This window comes from Dendrobates tinctorius, unplaced genomic scaffold (genome assembly GCF_039654945.1).
Source record: "Dendrobates tinctorius isolate UK_male_01 unplaced genomic scaffold, ASM3965494v1 ptg000300l, whole genome shotgun sequence".
In the NCBI taxonomy this organism is placed as follows: domain Eukaryota; kingdom Metazoa; phylum Chordata; class Amphibia; order Anura; family Dendrobatidae; genus Dendrobates; species Dendrobates tinctorius.
The window spans coordinates 160,833-173,670 of record NW_027361967.1 but is presented as its reverse complement, the minus strand read 5'-3'; the positions used below and the strand labels follow the sequence as shown (position 1 = coordinate 173,670).

General features: G+C 38.1%; 3 non-coding genes across 3 annotated transcripts; all 3 read right to left on the bottom strand.

Moving 5' to 3' along the window:
* Positions 1 to 7,090: 7,090 nt before the first annotated feature.
* TRNAL-CAG (transfer RNA leucine (anticodon CAG)) lies at positions 7,091 to 7,173 on the bottom strand. Its single transcript has one exon. It is a non-coding gene; the product is annotated as a tRNA-Leu (tRNA).
* Positions 7,174 to 9,107: 1,934 nt separating this feature from the next.
* Positions 9,108 to 9,190, bottom strand: TRNAL-CAG (transfer RNA leucine (anticodon CAG)). The gene has a single exon. It is a non-coding gene; the product is annotated as a tRNA-Leu (tRNA).
* A 1,891-nt stretch (positions 9,191 to 11,081) lies between these two features.
* TRNAL-CAG (transfer RNA leucine (anticodon CAG)) lies at positions 11,082 to 11,164 on the bottom strand. The gene has a single exon. It is a non-coding gene; the product is annotated as a tRNA-Leu (tRNA).
* Between the last annotated feature and the right edge of the window lie 1,674 nt (positions 11,165 to 12,838).

Sequence of the window (12,838 nt, the reverse complement as noted above, 5' to 3'; positions counted from 1 at the left end):
ATTGTGTATTAAACCTGATATGAAACTGTGCCATGGGGCCTGGACATTCTTATTGTGAGACAGTAGTCAAATTGATATGTTACTCTTGGGGTGGAGACATTATACCAGAAAGTCAGTATGCCCTTCTCATGAGTGACTACCCCTTGGTGATTGACTACCCCTTGAGCTAGGAGAAGGATAAGTGCCAGATGGATGAAGAGTGGCAGCCGCTACTGGACTCTGGATCCGGCATCTCCTTGCAGTGGGAAGCGAGGACCCATGGACTGCTGCGATAGTTGACAGGACTTGGAACAGGCTGTCATCTCTAGGTTCAAGGGTACGTCTGTTGAACCTCTTGGTGATGAGGACTCAGTCACCGGGCAGGATCTGGTGGGCTCCTATGTCCTCAGGATCTGGGATGGATGAAAAGACTCGAAAATGCATTTTAGTCACATGTTTTTAAACTTAGTCTACATATAGGCAATTATACTTGTGCGTGTATGTGACCCAAGGGAAAGACTAAACTCTTATGCTATGACCCCTGTTTCCTGTATAGCATCAAGTATGTAAAGTTTTGTTCGAGGCCTTAAATTTTCCTTGTTCATCCTTAGGTGTATTTCATCCTGTATAACTTCATCTTAGGTCCATTTCTTCTTTTCTTCCTTGGATACTTGTTTCTGGAGTGTTATTCCTTTTCCTCTGTTTCCGTGTCAACCGGTATTACTGCTGCTTCTTTTGCTGTTACTTCAGCTAGCCTGTTGCCCACTGCTTCCCTTGAAGTGTCTCCAGTGTGTGTGCTTTTACTTTTACCACCGCAACTCTTCCTGGCATCAACAAGGACTCCATTAATTCTTGCATGGCTTTGTGGTGTCTGACCGGCGTTCCGTTAGCCGTGATGAAGTCTCTTTCTCTCCAGATTGATCTTGATAGCTTCATGTTGAGTGGACCTCTCGTATGCTTCTGTCAAGGCCTGCAGTCCTTTTGGATATAGGCAGTGGTTTTGCTGGCAGCAAGTTACTTCTGTGGCTACTGCTATACCAGTGTGCGAACGGCCTTCTTGGTCTGCATACCTTGGTCTATCCACAATGAGCATCAGGTCAGGATCTTCCAGGTGTTCTCTTGCCTCATGACAGCAAGACAATCGCGTTCAGCCATTTCAGAGTCGACTACCTCTTCCACTAATGTGTCAGAGATGTGGTTTTCATCCTCCATCTTCCTCCCCCCTTTGGCAGAGGTAGAAGAGTAGCTGAATTATGGACAGCACATCTGGAGATGGTGACGTCCGGGAGCAGAGTAGGGCATTGCAGACAGGTGCTTTGGGCCAGGATCTTCAACTGGTGACCCATAAAAATATCAGAAGCTTTGTCCAGCACAGGTGGGTTGCAAACACGGTTCTCATGCAAGTTGGGACTCCACGAGCCACTTGGTCAAGTCTTGGAGAGTAGAAGCCAGGAGGGCATTGTCTTCCTCCGTGAAGCTGTGTTAGGACTCCATTTACATGGTCAGGCTTCTTCATGACAAACAGACAAAACAGTTCGGTATAGCCTGGCAGTCCTAGAGCTGTGAAAATGTGATTGCAATTTAGTATATAAAACACACTGATTACCTTCTTGGAAAGTCTTGAAATAATTATAAAAAGGTTGCATGTGTAGAAGAGCAGTATTGGCTTGGCTGTCTTCAGTCAGGGGAAGAGGTCATCCATATATATTGTAAAACGAAGTGGCTGTGGGATGTATCCTCTTCCAGGGCTCCAGGACCGTGGTCATGGCTCGGGTGAACATAGAGAGGCTATACTGTGCCCCTTGAGGCATCATAGTCCAAATATATTGCTGGCCCTCATGTGAAAACAAACAGGTACTGGCTTGCAGCATGTAGAAATAAACTGAAGAAAGCATTGGCCAGGTCAATCACCGTAAACCATAGAAAAATAAATAGAATTGATAAAAAAAAACATAGTGTGTGGATTTGGTACCATAGATGTGTTCAGTACTATAACTTCATTGACAGCACATAAGTCATGTATTATCCATAACTTCATAGAAATAATTGCAAATTATGAAATGGAGGGTGAAATAGGATGAATATTGCAATTTCCTTGGCAGCAGGGCTACTGGCTTCGGCCCCACCTTTACAAACTGGATTTTCAGCCTGCCAATATTGAGTCTGGGATCAGTGCCATTAGTTCAACGCCCACATGATCTACAGATGTGTCCTGTAAAAAAAAAAAAAAAAAAAAAAGACTACATACTTCTTCAGCAAGTAGATCAATGTCCCTGATCAATCTTCTGATTGCATCGGGACCCACCAGGAATTTGAGAGGAGTATCCTCAACCTCTGTCTGGGTGAGAGATGTTGTTTCTCTACTGTATTTTTGTGGGGGGGGGCGAGCTGTTTACTAGGGTATCTGTCTCCTGGCATTTCCAGGAGTCCTTGCATGTAGTAGATTGTGTATAAAAGTATGAGCTTTGAGGCTTAAAAGATGATGATGATAATTATGTCCCCTCACCATATAACGATAAATACTGTAGATTATCAGTCTGAGCTATTTATTTCCTGTCTCCTCCGGTTCTGTTTACTTATATACCTCCATGTCATATTCATCTTTTTCTTCATTATTCTTTTCATAAATTACATTAATTAATAAAACTATAATGGATGCTGGACAGGATGTAGCACAAGACGTGCCGTCTATATAAATAGTTGGAAAGAAGGTACGGCTCTTTGGGTTGGTCATCTGACAGTCAGAACAAGTCTCACGATATTCTGCATTCTGCGTTTGACAGCTGGAACACGTCCAGTCATCGGGAATGTATATAGATGTATAAATGAATGTAATGCAGATATTGCAACTGACATCTTCCTGTGTAAATATTTGTTTTGCACAAAATTCAGCAATCTTGTTATATTCCTCTCCTCATGCCTTTTTTCCTAACTTCCTCTGCCATCTTATAAAATGCTTCAGGGTCCTGTAACACCTCATAATACCTGAGGCTGGGACGCTGCTCTCCACTCATTAACACATTCTTCTATCCCTTCTTATCTAATGCTCCTCCCCTCGTGATCAGAGGGTTTCTTAACGTACATTTTCTTTCTCACTCCACTATGGGTCATATCTGTCTTATAGATATTGACTGACTGCTCCCACCCATTCTATCATCTGAATTCTGAGTATATCTGAAAAACATATGTATGTGGGCGTCTTGAAACAAATTCTCACGGGGTTATGAACAGTTGGATATGTGACTGTAAAAGCTGTATGTACTCCTTATGTCCGAGTAAAGGGGTCTTCAGTGAACATAGTGATGTCTAGCTATCTTGAACACAGTAATATAGGGAATTAACCAACAACTAACACCAGAGTATTTCACAAATCTTGTGTATCCAGAAACTGCGTAGTATAAAAATACCTTATAAATTGTTAAAATTTCTGTTTCCTCAAAACTTTCGCTCTAAAACCTTTCAAAGAAAACCATCTCATAGAGAAATGTAGTGACATTAGTAAAACAATAACTAAAAAGTAACAATAGACCTCGGATCTCACAGAGATATCTGTACAAATCAAGCAATTACCATTCAAGTAATTCTCTTTCTACCTGAACCAACTAACCTTATAATTATAGTATGCAGAACAAAACCAGTTTATCCAATTCTCTAATTTCACAACATATATATGTATACACACATAGAATGCATTCAAAAATTTTAACCACATGCTAGTACGCCTCCTGCAAATTATACACACTACAAAAGACAAAAGACAATGAATTTAAAACTGGTACTGACATCAAATACTGCGAATCCTTGACACCAAAACAATTCGCAATTTACCTATCCATATGCCAGCCTGATTTGTAGAGGTGAAAAATCTACACCTGGGCAAACCATACTTTTCAGGGAGAGAGCAATCACTCAGTCACATCAACACGGTAATTGAAATTACCCTTCCACCCATATAACTTATGAACCTATGCTGCAGCTAAAACACCATCATCTTAGCCAGATGATGTCCGGTGGGAAACCCGCAAGAAGTTACCAACCACTTAGAGGTTGGAAAATCACTGAGAGTAATCAAGCCCCTACTCCCACTTGCCCACTGGGAGAGACACAGTTCAGACTTCTGCGATCATCGGTCAAGCCGAGAGCAGGACCGGAACCAGAGTGACAGAGAATTTGCTCAGTACGTCTCCCTATCTATATTTTTTTCCTTTTCAGGCTGGCTGAGGTAACAATCACGTATGCAAACAACCAAAACAGCAAAGCAGAGAGGCAAAGCAGATAAGGCAGACAATTAAACTTTTAGATTACCGTAATTATAAATATGCTTGAAGGGTTACTGTGTGTATACTATAAAACAACTTATTACATTTTATATTTTATATCCTCCGGACTGAATACAGATAATGTAGCGTGATTATTAAACACTTTGCATTCAGGAAATGCAGCTGAAATAGCAGTCTAACCAGTATGGCAGTATATTCAATATGAGAGCTGCGGACAGGCGTGTCACAACAATGCATCAATACTTCAAACATAAAAAAAAACTATTATGAATGTATTCCTTATCCCTTTCACTGTTCTTTTGTTACCAAGGCAACTAGGGCTGGGCTTTTTGTCACTTTAGGTATAGTAAATAGTGGTAATCACTTCTAGATAGGTGGTTGATATTTCAGCAGAGGGGGAAAAATTAGTAATCACCTCTTTCCTTAAAAATGTATATACCGTGTCATTCACGTCACCGGGCCCAGTTTATACCGTGGGCGTATGGCCGGACGTGAGCACCTATATGTATATATCTGATATATATATATAACTTCTTCGACCGTCTAAGGTCGGAACCAGGGTGATAACTCAGTGGAAACAGCCCCTTTGCACTCTGCTCTGTATGCTTCTAGTAGCCCTAGTGCAGTATGAAATAGTTTTTATCAGATACTAGATGGATTCTAGATACACCCTCCGAATTGGTTAGACCGGATAATACACACAGACAATTAAGGAATTATATACCTGACCGGGTCCATAGGCTCAGGACTTTCAAACGTGGTCAGTTTAAGGGTTCAGAGAAGACAGCCAACTATCTCCTCCCAGCCGGACGTGAATACAGAAGGTTAGGTAAGATGATATATTTTCTCACCAGGTCTCGAGCTGCAGTCTCGTCCCGCTGGAAAGACGTCCGTCCTGGGGGGAGATTTTGTTGCGGCTGTGATCATCTGGTATCGTCCTTCGATATGCAATTGGAACTTAACTCCTTCCATGCTAGTCAGCAGAAATGTTACCATTCCTTGTGATTAAAAACTTTTCACACCACCCCAAAAAAAGTCAATAAATAACATTTTTTATATGCGTACTTTTCGTCTGCATTAATTTTTAAACCTCCATTTATTTTGTTTGGATATTAGAAATGTTAGATTTCTCACAAATGCGGTGATGCACCACATTTCTTCAGAAACTACTGTTTGGCCACACAGCAGGGCTTTGAAAGGAAGAGCCCTATTTGGGTTTTGCAATGCAGATTTTGCAGGAATACCTTGCAGATGAAATTTGCAGAGTACCAAAACAGCAGAAAACCTCCCAAAGTGACCACATTTTAGAAATTATTTTGCACAATGAGTTAATCAACACCTGCAATTACTATTGTCAGCCTATAGGTGTTTTCACTCTGAACCATCCAGCATTGCAAGTATGCCAGTTTAGTGCCCAGCTTTTGCTTGCAGAGGCAAGCAACCCATACATTTTTAAGTGGGCTCTACTCACTGGAGCAATGTCAAATATGTAGATGCTTTGTCTCACCATTAAAGTAGAAACCTCCTATATTTCAAATTAAAGATGACGGACCTGTGTGGAGCTTGTGTTTTTTGCCTTTTTGACTTTGTCCACAGCATATTTTTTAAGGACATTTGTCTCAGTAATGCCTCAGTGTTTCAAAGTCAAACAAGCTGACTATAATCATTCAGCTAGTGTCTGATAAGTGCTGTCTGTTTCAGCTATCAGGTTACCTTTTAATCCTCTTACAGCTAAGTCAATCTGAAATAAAACAAAATAGAGGAAAAATTACTAAAAAACATTCATGTGTTCAAAAGGAAAAAGTTACCGTTTCTCAAATTTTTAACATTTTGTTTTCTGTAGATAGTTAAGATTTTTAGGCCTTTTGATCATGATCAGTCCATGTGCTTTGTTTAATATCTCCTTAAAATGTAAATAGTGAAGAAAAAGCATTTTGCCGAAACACGGGACCTTTAGATATTCAGTCTAACGCTCTCCCAACTGAGCTATTTCGGCCATAGCTATACATTTTCTGGGGGGTTTGACACTCTGCAAATATCAAGTGTCACACCTGGAGGGATATATTATAATTTTTCATTTGACTGTTTTTTGAAGCATGATTTCTATTTGAAACGCCTTCCATTTTGCTGTACATATTTAATAACATTCATTAACTATTTGTGAATGAGTAGAAAAAGACAGCAATTTTGCCATTGAATTTTTACATTTTCAGTTTGTCTCCATGCACCAGTATAATTCTGACCCTGTGCTTCTAGAATAGGTCATGGTCGCACATAAAACACAATTTGCATGCATAATGTTGCATCAAGTTTTATTTTTTATGAGATGCAAACAATTGGAGCAAAAAAGAGACAAAAATTTAGAGAAAATATTTTATTGATTGTTAAAAGTGAGACCATTTGTCCCAAAATGTGCTGAAACATGTCAGAATGACATGGGCATTTCACATTTTTTAAACTATGATTACCAACTTGTTAAGTTTTTGTTTATTAAGTATCGTTATGGTCTATTGATGTATGAGGTGAAAACTATGAAAGTAGACTTACCAGCAAATCCGTTTCTAGATATATTTCATGACAGCACTGTAGAAGGTTGATTCCCTACCCTAATAGGGACAGAGAACACAAAGAGGTGAAATAGTCCCTCCTCATTGACTGTCCAAAGGATTTTTCTAGTGCCAAAAGAACAACAGACATATGCACAAAAAATCTGTTTGATGTTCCTAGAGTTCTTTTTTGAGAGGACAAATTCAGATTCACTCCAAAGACTCTCAGGAAATTTTTCAAAACCACATTACATGAAGATAAAGTTACTTGAAATTAAATGTTAATGTCAGAAGTGGGATTTGAACCCACGCCTCCAGGGGAGACTGCGACCTGAACGCAGCGCCTTAGACCGCTCGGCCATCCTGACTTCGATATGCAATTAGAACTTAACTCCTTCCATGCTAGTCAGCAGAAATGTTACCATTCCTTGTGATTACAAACTTGTCACACCACCCCAAAAAAGTCAATAAATAACATTTTTTATATGCGTACTTTTCGTCTGCATTAATTTTTAAACCTCCATTTATTTTGTTTGGATATTAGAAATGTTAGATTTCTCACAAATACGGTGATGCACCACATTTCTTCAGAAACTACTGTTTGGCCACACAGCAGGGCTTTGAAAGGAAGAGCCCTATTTGGGTTTTGCAATGCAGATTTTGCAGGAATACCTTGCAGATGAAATTTGCAGAGTACCAAAACAGCAGAAAACCTCCCAAAGTGACCACATTTTAGAAATTATTTTGCACAATGAGTTAATCAACACCTGCAATTACTATTGTCAGCCTATAGGTGTTTTCACTCTGAACCATCCAGCATTGCAAGTATGCCAGTTTAGTGCCCAGCTTTTGCTTGCAGAGACAAGCAACCCATACATTTTTAAGTGGGCTCTACTCACTGGAGCAATGTCAAATATGTAGATGCTTTGTCTCACCATTAAAGTAGAAACCTCCTATATTTCAAATTAAAGATGACGGACCTGTGTGGAGCTTGTGTTTTTTGCCTTTTTGACTTTGTCCACAGCATATTTTTTAAGGACATTTGTCTCAGTAATGCCTCAGTGTTTCAAAGTCAAACAAGCTGACTATAATCATTCAGCTAGTGTCTGATAAGTGCTGTCTGTTTCAGCTATCAGGTTATCTTTTAATCCTCTTACAGCTAAGTCAATCTGAAATAAAACAAAATAGAGGAAAAATTACTAAAAAACATTCATGTGTTCAAAAGGAAAAAGTTACCGTTTCTCAAATTTTTAACATTTTGTTTTCTGTAGATAGTTAAGATTTTTAGGCCTTTTGATCATGATCAGTCCATGTGCTTTGTTTAATATCTCCTTAAAATGTAAACGGTGAAGAAAAAGCATTTTGCCGAAACCCGGGATTGGACCAGGGACCTTTAGATCTTCAGTCTAATGCTCTCCCAACTGAGCTATTTCAGCCATATCTATACATTTTCTGGGGGGTTTGACACTCTGCAAATGTCAAGTGTCACACCTGGAGGGATATATTATAATTTTTCATTTGACTGTTTTTTGAAGCATGATTTCTATTTGAAACGCCTTCCATTTTGCTGTACATATTTAATAACATTCATTAACTATTTGTGAATGAGTAGAAAAAGACAGCAATTTTGCCATTGAATTTTTACATTTTCAGTTTGTCTCCATGCACCAGTATAATTCTGACCCTGTGCTTCTAGAATAGGTCATGGTCACACATAAAACACAATTTGCATGCATAATGTTACATCAAGTTTTATTTTTTATGAGATGCAAACAATTGGAGCAAAAAAGAGACAAAAATTTAGAGAAAATATTTTATTGATTGTTAAAAGTGAGACCATTTGTCCCAAAATGTGCTGAAACATGTCAGAATGACATGGGCATTTCACATTTTTTAAACTATGATTACCTACTTGTTAAGTTTTTGTTTATTAAGTATCGTTATGGTCTATTGATGTATGAGGTGAAAACTATGAAAGTAGACTTACCAGCAAATCCGTTTCTAGATATATTTCATGACAGCACTGTAGAAGGTTGATTCCCTACCCTAATAGGGACAGAGAACACAAAGAGGTGAAATAGTCCCTCCTCATTGACTGTCCAAAGGATTTTTCTAGTGCCAAAAGAACAACAGACATATGCACAAAAAATCTGTTTGATGTTCCTAGAGTTCTTTTTTGAGAGGACAAATTCAGATTCACTCCAAAGACTCTCAGGAAATTTTTCAAAACCACATTACTAAGTTTTGTTTGACCTCATCTAATCAATAAATGAAGATAAAGTTTCTTGAAATTAAATGTTGATGTCAGAAGTGGGATTTGAACCCACGCCTCCAGGGGAGACTGCGACCTGAACGCAGCGCCTTAGACCGCTCGGCCATCCTGACTTCGATATGCAATTAGAACTTAACTCCTTCCATGCTAGTCAGCAGAAATGTTACCATTCCTTGTGATTACAAACTTGTCACACCACCCCAAAAAAGTCAATAAATAACATTTTTTATATGCGTACTTTTCGTCTGCATTAATTTTTAAACCTCCATTTATTTTGTTTGGATATTAGAAATGTTAGATTTCTCACAAATACGGTGATGCACCACATTTCTTCAGAAACTACTGTTTGGCCACACAGCAGGGCTTTGAAAGGAAGAGCCCTATTTGGGTTTTGCAATGCAGATTTTGCAGGAATACCTTGCAGATGAAATTTGCAGAGTACCAAAACAGCAGAAAACCTCCCAAAGTGACCACATTTTAGAAATTATTTTGCACAATGAGTTAATCAACACCTGCAATTACTATTGTCAGCCTATAGGTGTTTTCACTCTGAACCATCCAGCATTGCAAGTATGCCAGTTTAGTGCCCAGCTTTTGCTTGCAGAGACAAGCAACCCATACATTTTTAAGTGGGCTCTACTCACTGGAGCAATGTCAAATATGTAGATGCTTTGTCTCACCATTAAAGTAGAAACCTCCTATATTTCAAATTAAAGATGACGGACCTGTGTGGAGCTTGTGTTTTTTGCCTTTTTGACTTTGTCCACAGCATATTTTTTAAGGACATTTGTCTCAGTAATGCCTCAGTGTTTCAAAGTCAAACAAGCTGACTATAATCATTCAGCTAGTGTCTGATAAGTGCTGTCTGTTTCAGCTATCAGGTTATCTTTTAATCCTCTTACAGCTAAGTCAATCTGAAATAAAACAAAATAGAGGAAAAATTACTAAAAAACATTCATGTGTTCAAAAGGAAAAAGTTACCGTTTCTCAAATTTTTAACATTTTGTTTTCTGTAGATAGTTAAGATTTTTAGGCCTTTTGATCATGATCAGTCCATGTGCTTTGTTTAATATCTCCTTAAAATGTAAACGGTGAAGAAAAAGCATTTTGCCGAAACCCGGGACCTTTAGATCTTCAGTCTAACGCTCTCCCAACTGAGCTATTTCAGCCATATCTATACATTTTCTGGGGGGTTTGACACTCTGCAAATGTCAAGTGTCACACCTGGAGGGATATATTATAATTTTTCATTTGACTGTTTTTTGAAGCATGATTTCTATTTGAAACGCCTTCCATTTTGCTGTACATATTTAATAACATTCATTAACTATTTGTGAATGAGTAGAAAAAGACAGCAATTTTGCCATTGAATTTTTACATTTTCAGTTTGTCTCCATGCACCAGTATAATTCTGACCCTGTGCTTCTAGAATAGGTCATGGTCACACATAAAACACAATTTGCATGCATAATGTTACATCAAGTTTTATTTTTTATGAGATGCAAACAATTGGAGCAAAAAAGAGACAAAAATTTAGAGAAAATATTTTATTGATTGTTAAAAGTGAGACCATTTGTCCCAAAATGTGCTGAAACATGTCAGAATGACATGGGCATTTCACATTTTTTAAACTATGATTACCTACTTGTTAAGTTTTTGTTTATTAAGTATCGTTATGGTCTATTGATGTATGAGGTGAAAACTATGAAAGTAGACTTACCAGCAAATCCGTTTCTAGATATATTTCATGACAGCACTGTAGAAGGTTGATTCCCTACCCTAATAGGGACAGAGAACACAAAGAGGTGAAATAGTCCCTCCTCATTGACTGTCCAAAGGATTTTTCTAGTGCCAAAAGAACAACAGACATATGCACAAAAAATCTGTTTGATGTTCCTAGAGTTCTTTTTTGAGAGGACAAATTCAGATTCACTCCAAAGACTCTCAGGAAATTTTTCAAAACCACATTACATGAAGATAAAGTTACTTGAAATTAAACGTTGATGTCAGAAGTGGGATTTGAACCCACGCCTCCAGGGGAGACTGCGACCTGAACGCAGCGCCTTAGACCGCTCGGCCATCCTGACTTCGATATGCAATTAGAACTTAACTCCTTCCATGCTAGTCAGCAGAAATGTTACCATTCCTTGTGATTACAAACTTGTCACACCACCCCAAAAAAGTCAATAAATAACATTTTTTATATGCGTACTTTTCGTCTGCATTAATTTTTAAACCTCCATTTATTTTGTTTGGATATTAGAGATGTTAGATTTCTCACAAATACGGTGATGCACCACATTTCTTCAGAAACTACTGTTTGGCCACACAGCAGGGCTTTGAAAGGAAGAGCCCTATTTGGGTTTTGCAATGCAGATTTTGCAGGAATACCTTGCAGATGAAATTTGCAGAGTACCAAAACAGCAGAAAACCTCCCAAAGTGACCACATTTTAGAAATTATTTTGCACAATGAGTTAATCAACACCTGCAATTACTATTGTCAGCCTATAGGTGTTTTCACTCTGAACCATCCAGCATTGCAAGTATGCCAGTTTAGTGCCCAGCTTTTGCTTGCAGAGACAAGCAACCCATACATTTTTAAGTGGGCTCTACTCACTGGAGCAATGTCAAATATGTAGATGCTTTGTCTCACCATTAAAGTAGAAACCTCCTATATTTCAAATTAAAGATGACGGACCTGTGTGGAGCTTGTGTTTTTTGCCTTTTTGACTTTGTCCACAGCATATTTTTTAAGGACATTTGTCTCAGTAATGCCTCAGTGTTTCAAAGTCAAACAAGCTGACTATAATCATTCAGCTAGTGTCTGATAAGTGCTGTCTGTTTCAGCTATCAGGTTATCTTTTAATCCTCTTACAGCTAAGTCAATCTGAAATAAAACAAAATAGAGGAAAAATTACTAAAAAACATTCATGTGTTCAAAAGGAAAAAGTTACCGTTTCTCAAATTTTTAACATTTTGTTTTCTGTAGATAGTTAAGATTTTTAGGCCTTTTGATCATGATCAGTCCATGTGCTTTGTTTAATATCTCCTTAAAATGTAAACGGTGAAGAAAAAGCATTTTGCCGAAACCCGGGATTGGACCAGGGACCTTTAGATCTTCAGTCTAACGCTCTCCCAACTGAGCTATTTCAGCCATATCTATACATTTTCTGGGGGGTTTGACACTCTGCAAATGTCAAGTGTCACACCTGGAGGGATATATTATAATTTTTCATTTGACTGTTTTTTGAAGCATGATTTCTATTTGAAACGCCTTCCATTTTGCTGTACATATTTAATAACATTCATTAACTATTTGTGAATGAGTAGAAAAAGACAGCAATTTTGCCATTGAATTTTTACATTTTCAGTTTGTCTCCATGCACCAGTATAATTCTGACCCTGTGCTTCTAGAATAGGTCATGGTCACACATAAAACACAATTTGCATGCATAATGTTACATCAAGTTTTATTTTTTATGAGATGCAAACAATTGGAGCAAAAAAGAGACAAAAATTTAGAGAAAATATTTTATTGATTGTTAAAAGTGAGACCATTTGTCCCAAAATGTGCTGAAACATGTCAGAATGACATGGGCATTTCACATTTTTTAAACTATGATTACCTACTTGTTAAGTTTTTGTTTATTAAGTATCGTTATGGTCTATTGATGTATGAGGTGAAAACTATGAAAGTAGACTTACCAGCAAATCCGTTTCTAGATATATTTCATGACAGCACTGTAGAAGGTTGATTCCC